This window comes from Rattus norvegicus, chromosome 15 (genome assembly GCF_036323735.1).
Source record: "Rattus norvegicus strain BN/NHsdMcwi chromosome 15, GRCr8, whole genome shotgun sequence".
Lineage (NCBI taxonomy): Eukaryota > Metazoa > Chordata > Mammalia > Rodentia > Muridae > Rattus > Rattus norvegicus.
In genome coordinates, this window is record NC_086033.1 from 43,734,936 (window position 1) to 43,745,396 (window position 10,461).

Below are 10,461 nucleotides of genomic sequence, written 5' to 3' on the forward strand. Positions count from 1 at the left end.
GCCTCCCAAGTGCTGAAATTAAAGGCTTGTGCCACCATTCCTACCCTTATATTTTATTTTATTAATAATTAAAGTTATTTTTTTATTCTAAGTAACTCATGAAATAAAACATCACACAGCTGGTTTTAGGAAGCCACTCAGACACTTGTCTAGTTCATATCTTGGTTAATTTCTCTGCAGTTAGAAAGGCTTCTCTGGGGGCTGGGGATTTAGCTCAGTGGTAGAGCGCTTACCTAGGAAGCGCAAGGCCCTGGGTTCGGTCCCCAGCTCCGAAAAAAAGAACCAAAAAAAAAAAAAAAAGAAAGGCTTCTCTGAGCCAGGCAGTGGTGGTAAGGTGGTGCCAAAGCCAGCAGCATGATCTACAGAGTTCCAGAACAGCCAGGGCTATACAGAGAAACCATGTCTCGAAAAACAACAACAACAAAGAATAGCTGTTCTGAAGCTATGGAGCTTCTCTGGGGTTTCACACACTATAAATCACATTTGTACTCACCCAACAGACAGACAGACAGAGAGAGAGAGAGAGAGAGAGAGAGAGAGAGAGAGAGAGAGAGGGACAGACAGACAGACAGACAGACGGACAGACAGACGGACAGACAGACGGACAGACAGACGGACAGACAGACGGACAGACAGACGGACAGACAGACAAACAGACATGCACGTGTGTGAGCACACACACACAAAATGACTCAGTTCAAACTACAAAAAATGGTTTTATGGCTTTATATCCTCTTTCATGGCCTCTGTCTTTTGCTTACAAAAGGAATTAGAATATATTTAGACAGGATCTTATGTAGCTGGGCTTACTTCTTAAGTTCCTATCTAATAGAGGATCGTCCTGGGGGCATTTTTATAAACGTTCAAGGAAAGCACTACGATACCTGACCTTTGCTATGGGAGCATGGGCTAGTAATGGAAGAAGTGCAATTTCTGAATTAGCCAGTGTTAGGTTCATTTCGGCCTTCACAGAGTTGGGTCGTGGCAGATGCCCTGCTAACACGCCGGCGCTGTGTCAAGTCTGATGGAACTGGGAAATGAGGGCAGTTGTATGCCATCTGGTTGTAAGAGTCGGGAAACTGTAATGTTCAATGGGTGTACACATTCCATTAGACAGTCATAGCAGTTACTGAGGAGCAAAGTAAGAAAACTGACTTCTTTTCATGTGCACACATCATTCTTTGTAAAGAACTGCTAACCTTTCAGGGAATAGATATTCCAGTAGTTTGGATTTAACTACTAAACAGACAGATAACTCAAAAATTTCTTTTGTCCTTGGGACTGTGCGAGCTTTGCCTAGACCTCCAGCTCTCTGAGATCCAGTTCAACAGCTCTAGCATTCCTCACTGGCTAAATGTTCTGCTCGCTGGTAGACCAGAATCCAGGTTGTGAAAACAGTGTTGGAAAGTGACTTGACAGAGCCCATCCATTTGGGACAGTTCCAGATGTCTGGGTTCTGAAGCACACACAATTGTTGGGAACAATGACACCGAGAGGTCTGAGGTTGTGTAGACAGCTTGCAAGGGGCTTCTGATTACAAGGTGGGAGAAGCAGCATGTATGGGCTTTGGCATTAAACATGGGTTTGAAGCTGGACACCGTGGTACATGCCAGTAATCCTAGCACTGAGAGGTGGAGGCAGGAATATTCTGTGAGGTTGAAACCAGCCTGGGCGAAATAGCAAGAGTCTCAAAATGAAAACAAAATTACCAGTGAATGAATGAAAACTCAAATAAATGAATGGACACCCTGGCTTGAATTCCAACTCTCCTACCTCCTAGATCTGTGACTGTGCAATCTACTTCCCACTTTCACTGCATATGCTGCCACCAGGACAGCTGTAGGAAGGGGGCTTTGAGGAGAGCCGACCGTGTGTACAGCTGTTGACATGCATGGGTGTCATGGGTGAAGAAACTCAGGTTAAGGAGAGACTGATTTACACGTGATATAGTGTAGAGTTGAACAGTTCTCCCTTAAGCAGTACTCTGAGCCAGGATGCTCTACTGGTGAGATAAGCCTCTGGATTGCTGAGAAGCTGTAGCCCAGTCTGGCCTTGAGTTTTTAACCCTTCTGCTCCTGATTCTCAAGCACTGGGATCATACATGTGCACCAACAAGACTAACTCGAGCAATACTTTTTAATTGCAACCTCTCGATTGCACAATTGACTAATTTTTAATCAGAAGAGATGTTTGTGGAACCGTTGAGCTCAGTTTTCAACCTGCCCATTTGCCTGTGGCAAAAATGAAGGTGATGGGCTGCGGGACAGACCACTTGGTGGGTAAGAGCATTTGCTGCTCTCAAAGAGGACCTGAATTCAGTTCCTGGTACCCCTCCTGGTGGCTCACAGCCATCAGTAACCACTTGTCAGTTCCAGGGGGATCTGACAGCCTCTTCTGACCTCTTCAGGTACCTATGTGCGTGTGGTACACAAACATACACTCAGCACATACACTAAAATAAATGCTTAAAAAAGAATGAAGATGATTATTAATGAGAGCCAATAAGCTGGCAAGAGCCTAGCTTCATGGGAGTCAATGAGGAAGTCATATACCCTCCAGAAGGTGGGCATGAAATGAGATATCCCAGTGAAGGTGTTTAGTCTTCAACAGGCCTCCTGCTTTTCTCGATCGTCCTCTCCAGAGTTTCTCCGCTCCCTAACAATATCATGTTCATTTGGAGATGAAATAGATTCAAGCTAGTTGGTAGTGTTTCCTGTGAGTGGGGGCTAAATATACAGCAGGCAACTGTCTGCAAAAGATGCAAATCAGACCAAGCTGGCAGATCCCTGCCTGGTACCCAGTCTTGGTTCAGCACCCTCTTCACTAACTTCAGGGTTCTGTTTTTGTTTTGGTTTTTGTTGTTGTTGTTTTGTTTTGCCCAGAGACAAAGGTGAAAATTTATCCCATCAGTTAGAATTTCTCTAAATCTGGCTTCAACCCTCTAACACCTTGTCTTGCTAAGATTCAACACAAACCTCTCTTCTTACCCAACTGGTTTCCTTGTTCACCCCTATAAACATCCACTGCAGCTTAGTAAAAAGCCACGTCCTCTCTCACGACTTCTCTTTTCCTAGGCCCCAAATCTTACTGACCCATGAGGACCACTCAGGTCCTCTCTTGCAGTGAGTGTTCCTGATGCCCGAATGAAATTCTCTTGGCTCATGCAAGTCCCATGTAGTGTGTGTGTGTGTGTGTGTGTGTGTGTGTGTGTGTGTGTGTGTGTGTGTGTGTCTGTGCGTGACCATGCATGAGCATAGGTGCCAGACAGGGACATTGGATATCCTGTTTCCTTATTTCCTTGAGACAGGATTTCTTACTGTACCTGGAGCTAGGCTAGGTCGGTATGCCCCAGTGATCCCAGGACCCAACAAAGTATTGTTTTACAGGTATTCACACAGGCAGGCACTGGGATTTGAACTTAGGTCCTGATGCTTGTGCAGCAAGCCCTCTTACCCACTGAACTCTCCCCACCCTTTGTACTATTTTCCCTCCTAACTCCTGTATGATGGCAATAAGTCTGCTGAAAAGTAGAAGTTTGGTTCTAAGTCTCATTGTCTGTATACTGCAGGCAAATACCTTTCTTGTCTTCCTATAATTCTGGAATTGAGTAAGGAAACAAAAAATCCTTTAAATATGTTTAAGATTTATCTCTTTGTGTATGTGTGAGACTGCATGGGTATAAGGGTATCACATGCATGCAGATCACAGAGGCCAGAAGAGGGCATTAGATTTCCTGGAACTAGAGTTACATGTAAGCCATTTGGATGCTGGGAACTGAACTCAGGTCTTCTGGCAGCAAATGTTATTAACCTGTGAGCCATTGTTCCAGCCCTTAATCTTCCTCCTCCTTTTCTTCCTCTTCCTCCTCCTCTTTCTCCTCCCCTCTTCCTCCTCTTCTTCTTCCTCTTCCTCCTCCTCTTTCTCCTCCCCTCTTCCTCCTCCTTTTCTTCCTCTTCCTCCTCCTCTTTCTCCTCCCCTCTTCCTCCTCTTCTTCTTCCTCTTCCTCCTCCCCTCTTCCTCCTCTTCTTCCTCTTCCTCCTCCTCTTTCTCCTTCCCTCTTCCTCCTCCTTCTCTTCCTTCTTCCTCTTTATCTTTCTCTAACTCTTCCTCCTCCTTCTTTTGAAACAGGGTCTTTCTATCATGTAGACCTGGAACTACTGTGTAGACTAGTTTGGCCTCAAACTCACTTGAGATTTGCCTGCTAGAATTAAAGGTGTATGCCACCATGCTAACTAACCAACCCCCCTTTTATTTTCCTGAAACAAGGTTTCTGTGTCTAGACCAGGCTGGCTTCAAACTCAGAGATCTGCTTGCCTCTGCCTCCCCAAGTGTTGGGATTAAATTAAATTTTTTTCTTTCTATTTTATGTTCATGAGGACTCTGTTTACATTTATGGCTGCATGACAGAAGAGGGCATCAGATATGAGAATTGAACTCAGGACCTCTGGAAAAGCAGCCAGTACTCTTAACCACTGAGACATCTTTCCAGCCCAAAAATTCTTTTTTTTTTTTCTTTTCTTTTTTCTTTCGGAGCAGGCGCTCTACCATTGAGCTAAATCCCCAACCCCCAAAAATTCTTTTTTCTTAAGATCAGGTTCTGATCAGTGATGGTTCAGGCCTTTAATCTCAGCACTTGGGAGGCAGAGACAGGTGATCTCTGTGAGTTTGTGGCTAGCCTGGTCTACAGAGTAGTTCCAGGACTGCCAAGGCTGTACAGAGAAACCCTGCTTCAGAAAATAAAAAAGAAAGAAAAGAAAAGAAGGAAAGAAAGAAAAAAAGAAAGAAAGAAAAGAAAAGAAAATATAGGGGCTGGAGAGATGGCTCAGTGGTTAAGAGCACTGACTGCCCTTCCAGAGGTCCTGAGTTCAAATCCCAGCAACCGTATGGTGGCTCATAACCATCTGTATGAGATTCGATGCCCTCTTCTGGTGTGTCTGAAAACAGCTACAGTGTACTTATATATAATAAATAAATCTTTAAAAAGAAGAAGAGAGGAGGAGGAAGAGGAGGAGGAGGAGGAAGGGGAGGAAGAGGAGGAGGAGGAAGGGGAGGAAGAAGAGGAGGAGGAGGTGGTGGAGGAGGAGAAAAGATAGGAAGGGAAAAAAAAGTTAAGGGCCAGAGAATGGTATATATAAATTTTCATTGAACACACATTGAAACATTTATTAACCACCAGAACGCACAGAATAGAGGTGGGGCTAACCATAAAGAGGCCTGATAGAGGAGAGCAAAAAGGCTCTTTCTGAAGGAACTTGAGCACACTATCACTCGTGTGATTTACTGAATGAGGGGTCAGAATAAAAGACCAGGGTCTAGTAGTGTCTCCCTACCCTGATTGGGCCTATGCCCAGCATCTTTCTCATACCCCCATCTTCCTCCTGTTCCAGCATCCCACCGTTCACACCTCTTTCCTTAGCACCACAGCTCATTCATTGCACATTCCTTCCGCTTAGAAATTTGTTGGTGCTGGGTCAGGTAGTTCAAGCCTGTAAGTTCAGCTGTCCAGGAAAGAGAATCACAAGTTCTCAAATAATCTGTACAAAGAGGAATGGGGGTGTAGCTCCGCGGTGGACGTATGCAATAGCAGGAACAGGATCTGGGTTCAATCCCACAAGATTTCCCGTGTTATTAGTCATAAGATGCATTTGCTTTAGCCGGTAGTGACCCAGTGTTTGTTCCTCCACCCCCTCCCCCGATCCCCCAATGATAACCTCAGCTTCAAGCACCCAAAGCCTTGTCAGGCTGCCGCAGGTACTAGCAGGCCTCAGGAAGCACACGTTAAGAAGACAACATAGAATAGTGACCAGTCCTAAGTGATCTTTTTTTTATTAGCTTGGATGCCTGATCTACTGAACACCTGATCTACTAGCATTAATCTGTGCAACATCTCTATTAGGTAGTTACCGTCACTCCTCTGGGGTATAAGTCATCTCTGGAATACAGCAAAGAGAAGTCAAATGATTTGCCCAAGTAGGAGGAGAAGCGGGCTGCTAAATTCTGACCTGTTCAGTCCTTTCTCTTGTCACAGGCACAAGAAAGTACTGCCGGGAAGGTTCCCCACCTTTCTTGGCCAGCTGTGCCTAGCTCCATTAGCAGACGTGCTGTCCCCGGATGATGTGGGGGGCTGAGAGGGTGCTGGCTGACTGGACTGGGTTGCAGGTTTGGAGTGGTCAGTCTTTTGACCCTGAAGTGCAGGAAGAGACCAGGCAGAGAAGCAACAGGAGGTGGAGTCTCCTCCACAGTGGATCTCTTCTCTGTCCTGAACCTCAGGTTCGCTCACCTTCTAGGAAAGAGCGACTAGTGAGCCGCCCTGACTGCGCAGGGGGGCGCGTTTACGGCGCGTTTACACAGCCAGAATGCATACGTTTAAGGACCGAAAGGTCGGTTCTGGGGCTCAGGCAGAAAATTTTTTAAAAGCTTCCGCCGAGCGAAGGCTATAGGGGAAGATGGAGCGGAGCGCGCTACGCCTGCAGAAACAGCAGCGGTATCCATGCCGCCACGAAACCCAGCCCAGCTAGAAGGCTGGAGCGGAGCCAGGCCGCGAAGGCCGCAGGGAGGAGCGGGGCGGGATCTGGCCACGCCTCCAGCTCCGTTTTCTCTCCCGCCCTTAGTGCGAGTCACGTGGGCGCGGGCGCGTGGGCGGGGCGGTCCCTTGGGAGGAGGCTGGCTGGAGGCTCCCGGCCTCTAGTGCTCAGGGACCGGGCCAGAGAAGGAATAGAGGGGTGGGGGTTTGGGGGAGGGGGGAGTGGAAGAAGGCATGCGGGCGGGGTCTGTCGTGGGGGCGGAGACTGTTGCTAGGGCTGGCGCAGGAAACTGGGCTCAGGGGCCCGGCCTACTGGCTGCGGGCTCCGGCGGCTTGTTTACTCCTGGCGGGGGAGCAGTAACCCGGTGTTGGCGGAGGGGGGCGGGGAGGGGGGCGGGAGAGTGAACGCGAAAACGTGGCCCGGAGTTACAGCCTGAGGGAGCGGAGCGGGCTGGGGGCCCGGGCTGCGGTGGGCCTGGAAAGGAATTGGGTGATCGGGCGCAGCGCTGTCAAACAAGTTTTTAGTTGCTGCACAGTTCCTCGCCTGTGCGCCTTCCACCCTGCACACACATAGTACTGTGGTTGGTGAAGAGTGCATGCACACCGGTTTTTAGGCCCTGAAGTTCTTGGATCCTTTAGGGTAGGACTGTGGAGCGGTGTTTCTAGCGTTGCTGCCCGAAGAGGTGAACGCCCGTTGCGTGCTTGTTCCTGAGTGGGTCTCTGCCACTTTTTTTTTTTTAAATCTAGGAACTGATTCATTTGCTCATCCTCACGTAGTTCACATGCTTGCATCTGGCCACAGACACACAAATAAGCCCTTCGGGGATTGTTCTAGGCAGTTTAATCTCTCGCGCTTGGTTTTTCTAATTCATAGGATGAGTCAGAGGGCTGTTCACACAAACTAAAGTGCTCCACAAATGGATTCGCAAAAATTAGCTAACACCGGGCAATACCTTCCTCAATTTAGTTTCCATTCATCTGAAAAATACAAAGCACCAAGAAACTGTAGCATACACGTCATATGATACTGTATCCATTACTACCAAGTAACCGTTTTATATCTGAGGACTTGAAGTAGTCAGAAGTCAAAAAATGATAATAATAATAATAATAATAATAATAATAATAATAATAATAAAAATAAAAAAAGAAGCAAGAGAACAGGAGGCCTTTGACTGCCCCTCCCCCCCCCCCAAAGCGCTGACCCTATTGGGTGAGGACGTGTGATTTTCTGTCATTAGTGTCTCTGATTTGGAACATCACTCCTCTATTCCCTGGGGTTTGTTATTAAAGATTTATTATTATCTTAAATTGTGTATGTTTGCTTGTGGGTATATATGTGAGTGTGGGTTCCTGTGATGACAGAGGTGCTGGTTCTCCTGAAGCTAGAGTTCTAGGCTGTGGTGTGCTGCCCAGTGTGGATTCAGGGAACTGAACTCCAGTCCTCTGGAAGAGCAACAAGTCCTCTTAACTCCTCAGCCAGCTCTCCCTGTGGCTTCAGGATCATAGAATCCTACCCTTTCTGGGATCAGTGGCCCAGAGGGTGGGGCATTTTATCACTGCAGTCAATTACAGTCTTTCCCCGTGACCAACAGGAGAGAGAGAGCTGGGAAAGAAAAAGCTGTTTTCTGCTAGAGTTGCTAGGTTGAAATGTCAGAGTTGTGAGTTGCCAACAAACTGTGTTCCCAAGTATATGAAGGAAGTCCTTTGTGGGGAAGGGAGGCTCTTTTGAGGTAGGAAAAATAGATGAAACTACTAAGATAGAGCAAACAGACATGAGAAATTTAGAAACTAAATCATGACAAATAGGTTTAAGCTTGGGCCCTCAAGGGCTGGGAATGGGTCTAGCTCCATGTTAGAGCTTTTGACCAGTGTGCGCAAAGGCCCTGGGTTCAGTCCCTGGCACTATGGCCTGAAGTGTTTCTAGATTTCTCAGTTAAGCCAACAAGTCTGCTCTTTTTTTTGCTTAAGCTAGCATAAACCAAGTTCCTCTTACTTATCTCTAAAAAGAAATCTGACTAATAAGTTTGGCACGGAGTTTATTTTTCCCTCCTAGAATAATGGAAGTTGGGTGCTGGCCACAACTATCACTTCTTAAGTGTTCTACTTCCCGTAGTGAGTCATGCCAAGTGTGTGTGTCCCATAAATGTGGGTTAGACAGCAAGTCCAATTCTTCAGGAAGTATTACTGCAATTGCAACCAGGACACACGTCGACAGGGTTAGACAGATAACACTTAACCTTGGAATGCTGTAATTGTCTGAATCGTGGGTAGAATATAGACTGAGATTCTAGCTTTTTAAAATTTATGTATTTTTTTTTTGAGGATCTTGCTAAATAGATCAGGCTGACCTGGAATAGATGATTTTCTGCCTCAGCCCCCACACCTTGCTAAGACTGCTAAGGCCAAGTTTACTTATTTATTATACTTACCTTATTTTACCGGCATAGCCTCTTGTGAATCTCAGGTTGACCTTGAACTAGATTCATAGTCAAGGGTGACGACCTCCTTCCATCTCACAAGTACGCTACAGGTGAGCACCATCATAGTTGGTAAGGTGGTGCTGGAGATCATCTAGAGCTTCGCAGATGCTAGGCAAGCACTCCTCAGAACCATCTCCCCTCTCAGGGTTTGTGAGATGAGATTACTTGGTTCTTAGTTTTATGAAGGGGTTGTGGGTGGGAGGAAGGGTAAGAGGGAGAGAAGGAAGGAGGGAGGAAGTCTGATAACGATATTGATTATTAGTTGGTTATAGCTGAAGGGATAGATAGGGGCAGAAATATTTGCAGTCACTAAGTCTTAGACACCAAGAGTTCCTGATGTGTCTGTCCTTCTTCCTGAATCGTTCCAGTGATGAAGAACTGAATGGATCACCAAGGTCAAGGGTGTAGGTGAGCCATACAGAGCATGGATGTATGTAGTAATCCACAAGGAGCATGGGTGGACAGTCTTTTTGCATTTGGTCAGCAATAGCCATTCTGGGGAGAGTGGGTTGTGTGTACTCCTTGGAAACACGTCAGGGATATCAGCCTGGAAGTTTAAAAAGGGAAATGAAGCTGAAAAGAGGTGGCTAGTAATTACTAGCCCTCGTGGCTCCCACAAAACACAGGGGTTCTGTTTCCAGCCACTATATGTTGGTTCATGACCTCGGTTCCAGAGGATCTGACACACGTGGTACACACACACACACACACACACACACACACACACACACACACACACACAAGCAAAATGGTCATACACATAAATAAAAGAAAGAAATCTAAAATGAATGAATCCATTTAAACACTTGAAATGTCTAAAATATCTAAAATACCAGGCCTTGACTTGACTCCTCTCGGAGAGGAGCCTCTCTACCTGGTGAGAGCAGGCTGCTGGGTCCTCTGCAGGGTTTGTCGGCAGCAGTCGGTTGTCCCTGGAGATGAGAGAGAAACTGAGAAAAGCAAGTCTGAGGACTGCAGAAAAGGGGGAGAAAGAGAAGCAGAGAGAAACAGCAGCTGTGGGAGTTTAATTCTGAGGAGAGGAATTTGGAAAGACAAGTTTTTAGAAACTTTGTTGCCTGTTGTGCAATAGAATTCCTCCTTGGCTTCTTCCCTTCAAAGAGTCAACAGAGAGGCTGGCGATGCAGCTCACGGGGTGGAGTGCCTGCCTGATAGTCGCTAAGCCCCCAGTTCTAGCTCTAGGACTGTATCAACCAGGTATGTTGGGGCATCTGTAATTCCGGCATTCTAGAAAGTGGAGGCAGGAGGAACAGAAGTTCAAGGCCATCCTTGGTTACATAGAGAGCTGAAGGGCAACCGTGACAATGTGGGCGACTGTATGACAAAGCCGTTAGGCGTGAGGAAGCATGGCAAGATGGATCACCAAAAGAAGTACTTGCCCAGAAAGCCTGAAAATCACTGGACCCCATGGTAGGAGAGAACTGAGAGTACTCTTAC

The 10,461-nt window shown here is 46.6% G+C and overlaps 1 long non-coding RNA gene across 1 annotated transcript; it reads right to left on the reverse strand.

Moving 5' to 3' along the window:
- Positions 1-5,800: 5,800 nt before the first annotated feature.
- On the reverse strand, positions 5,801-10,214 carry LOC120097019 (uncharacterized). The gene is made up of 3 exons (XR_005494061.2): positions 9,881-10,214; positions 8,956-9,553; positions 5,801-7,501 (listed from the first exon to the last, which is right to left on the reverse strand). It is a non-coding gene; the product is annotated as an uncharacterized LOC120097019 (long non-coding RNA).
- Between the last annotated feature and the right edge of the window lie 247 nt (positions 10,215-10,461).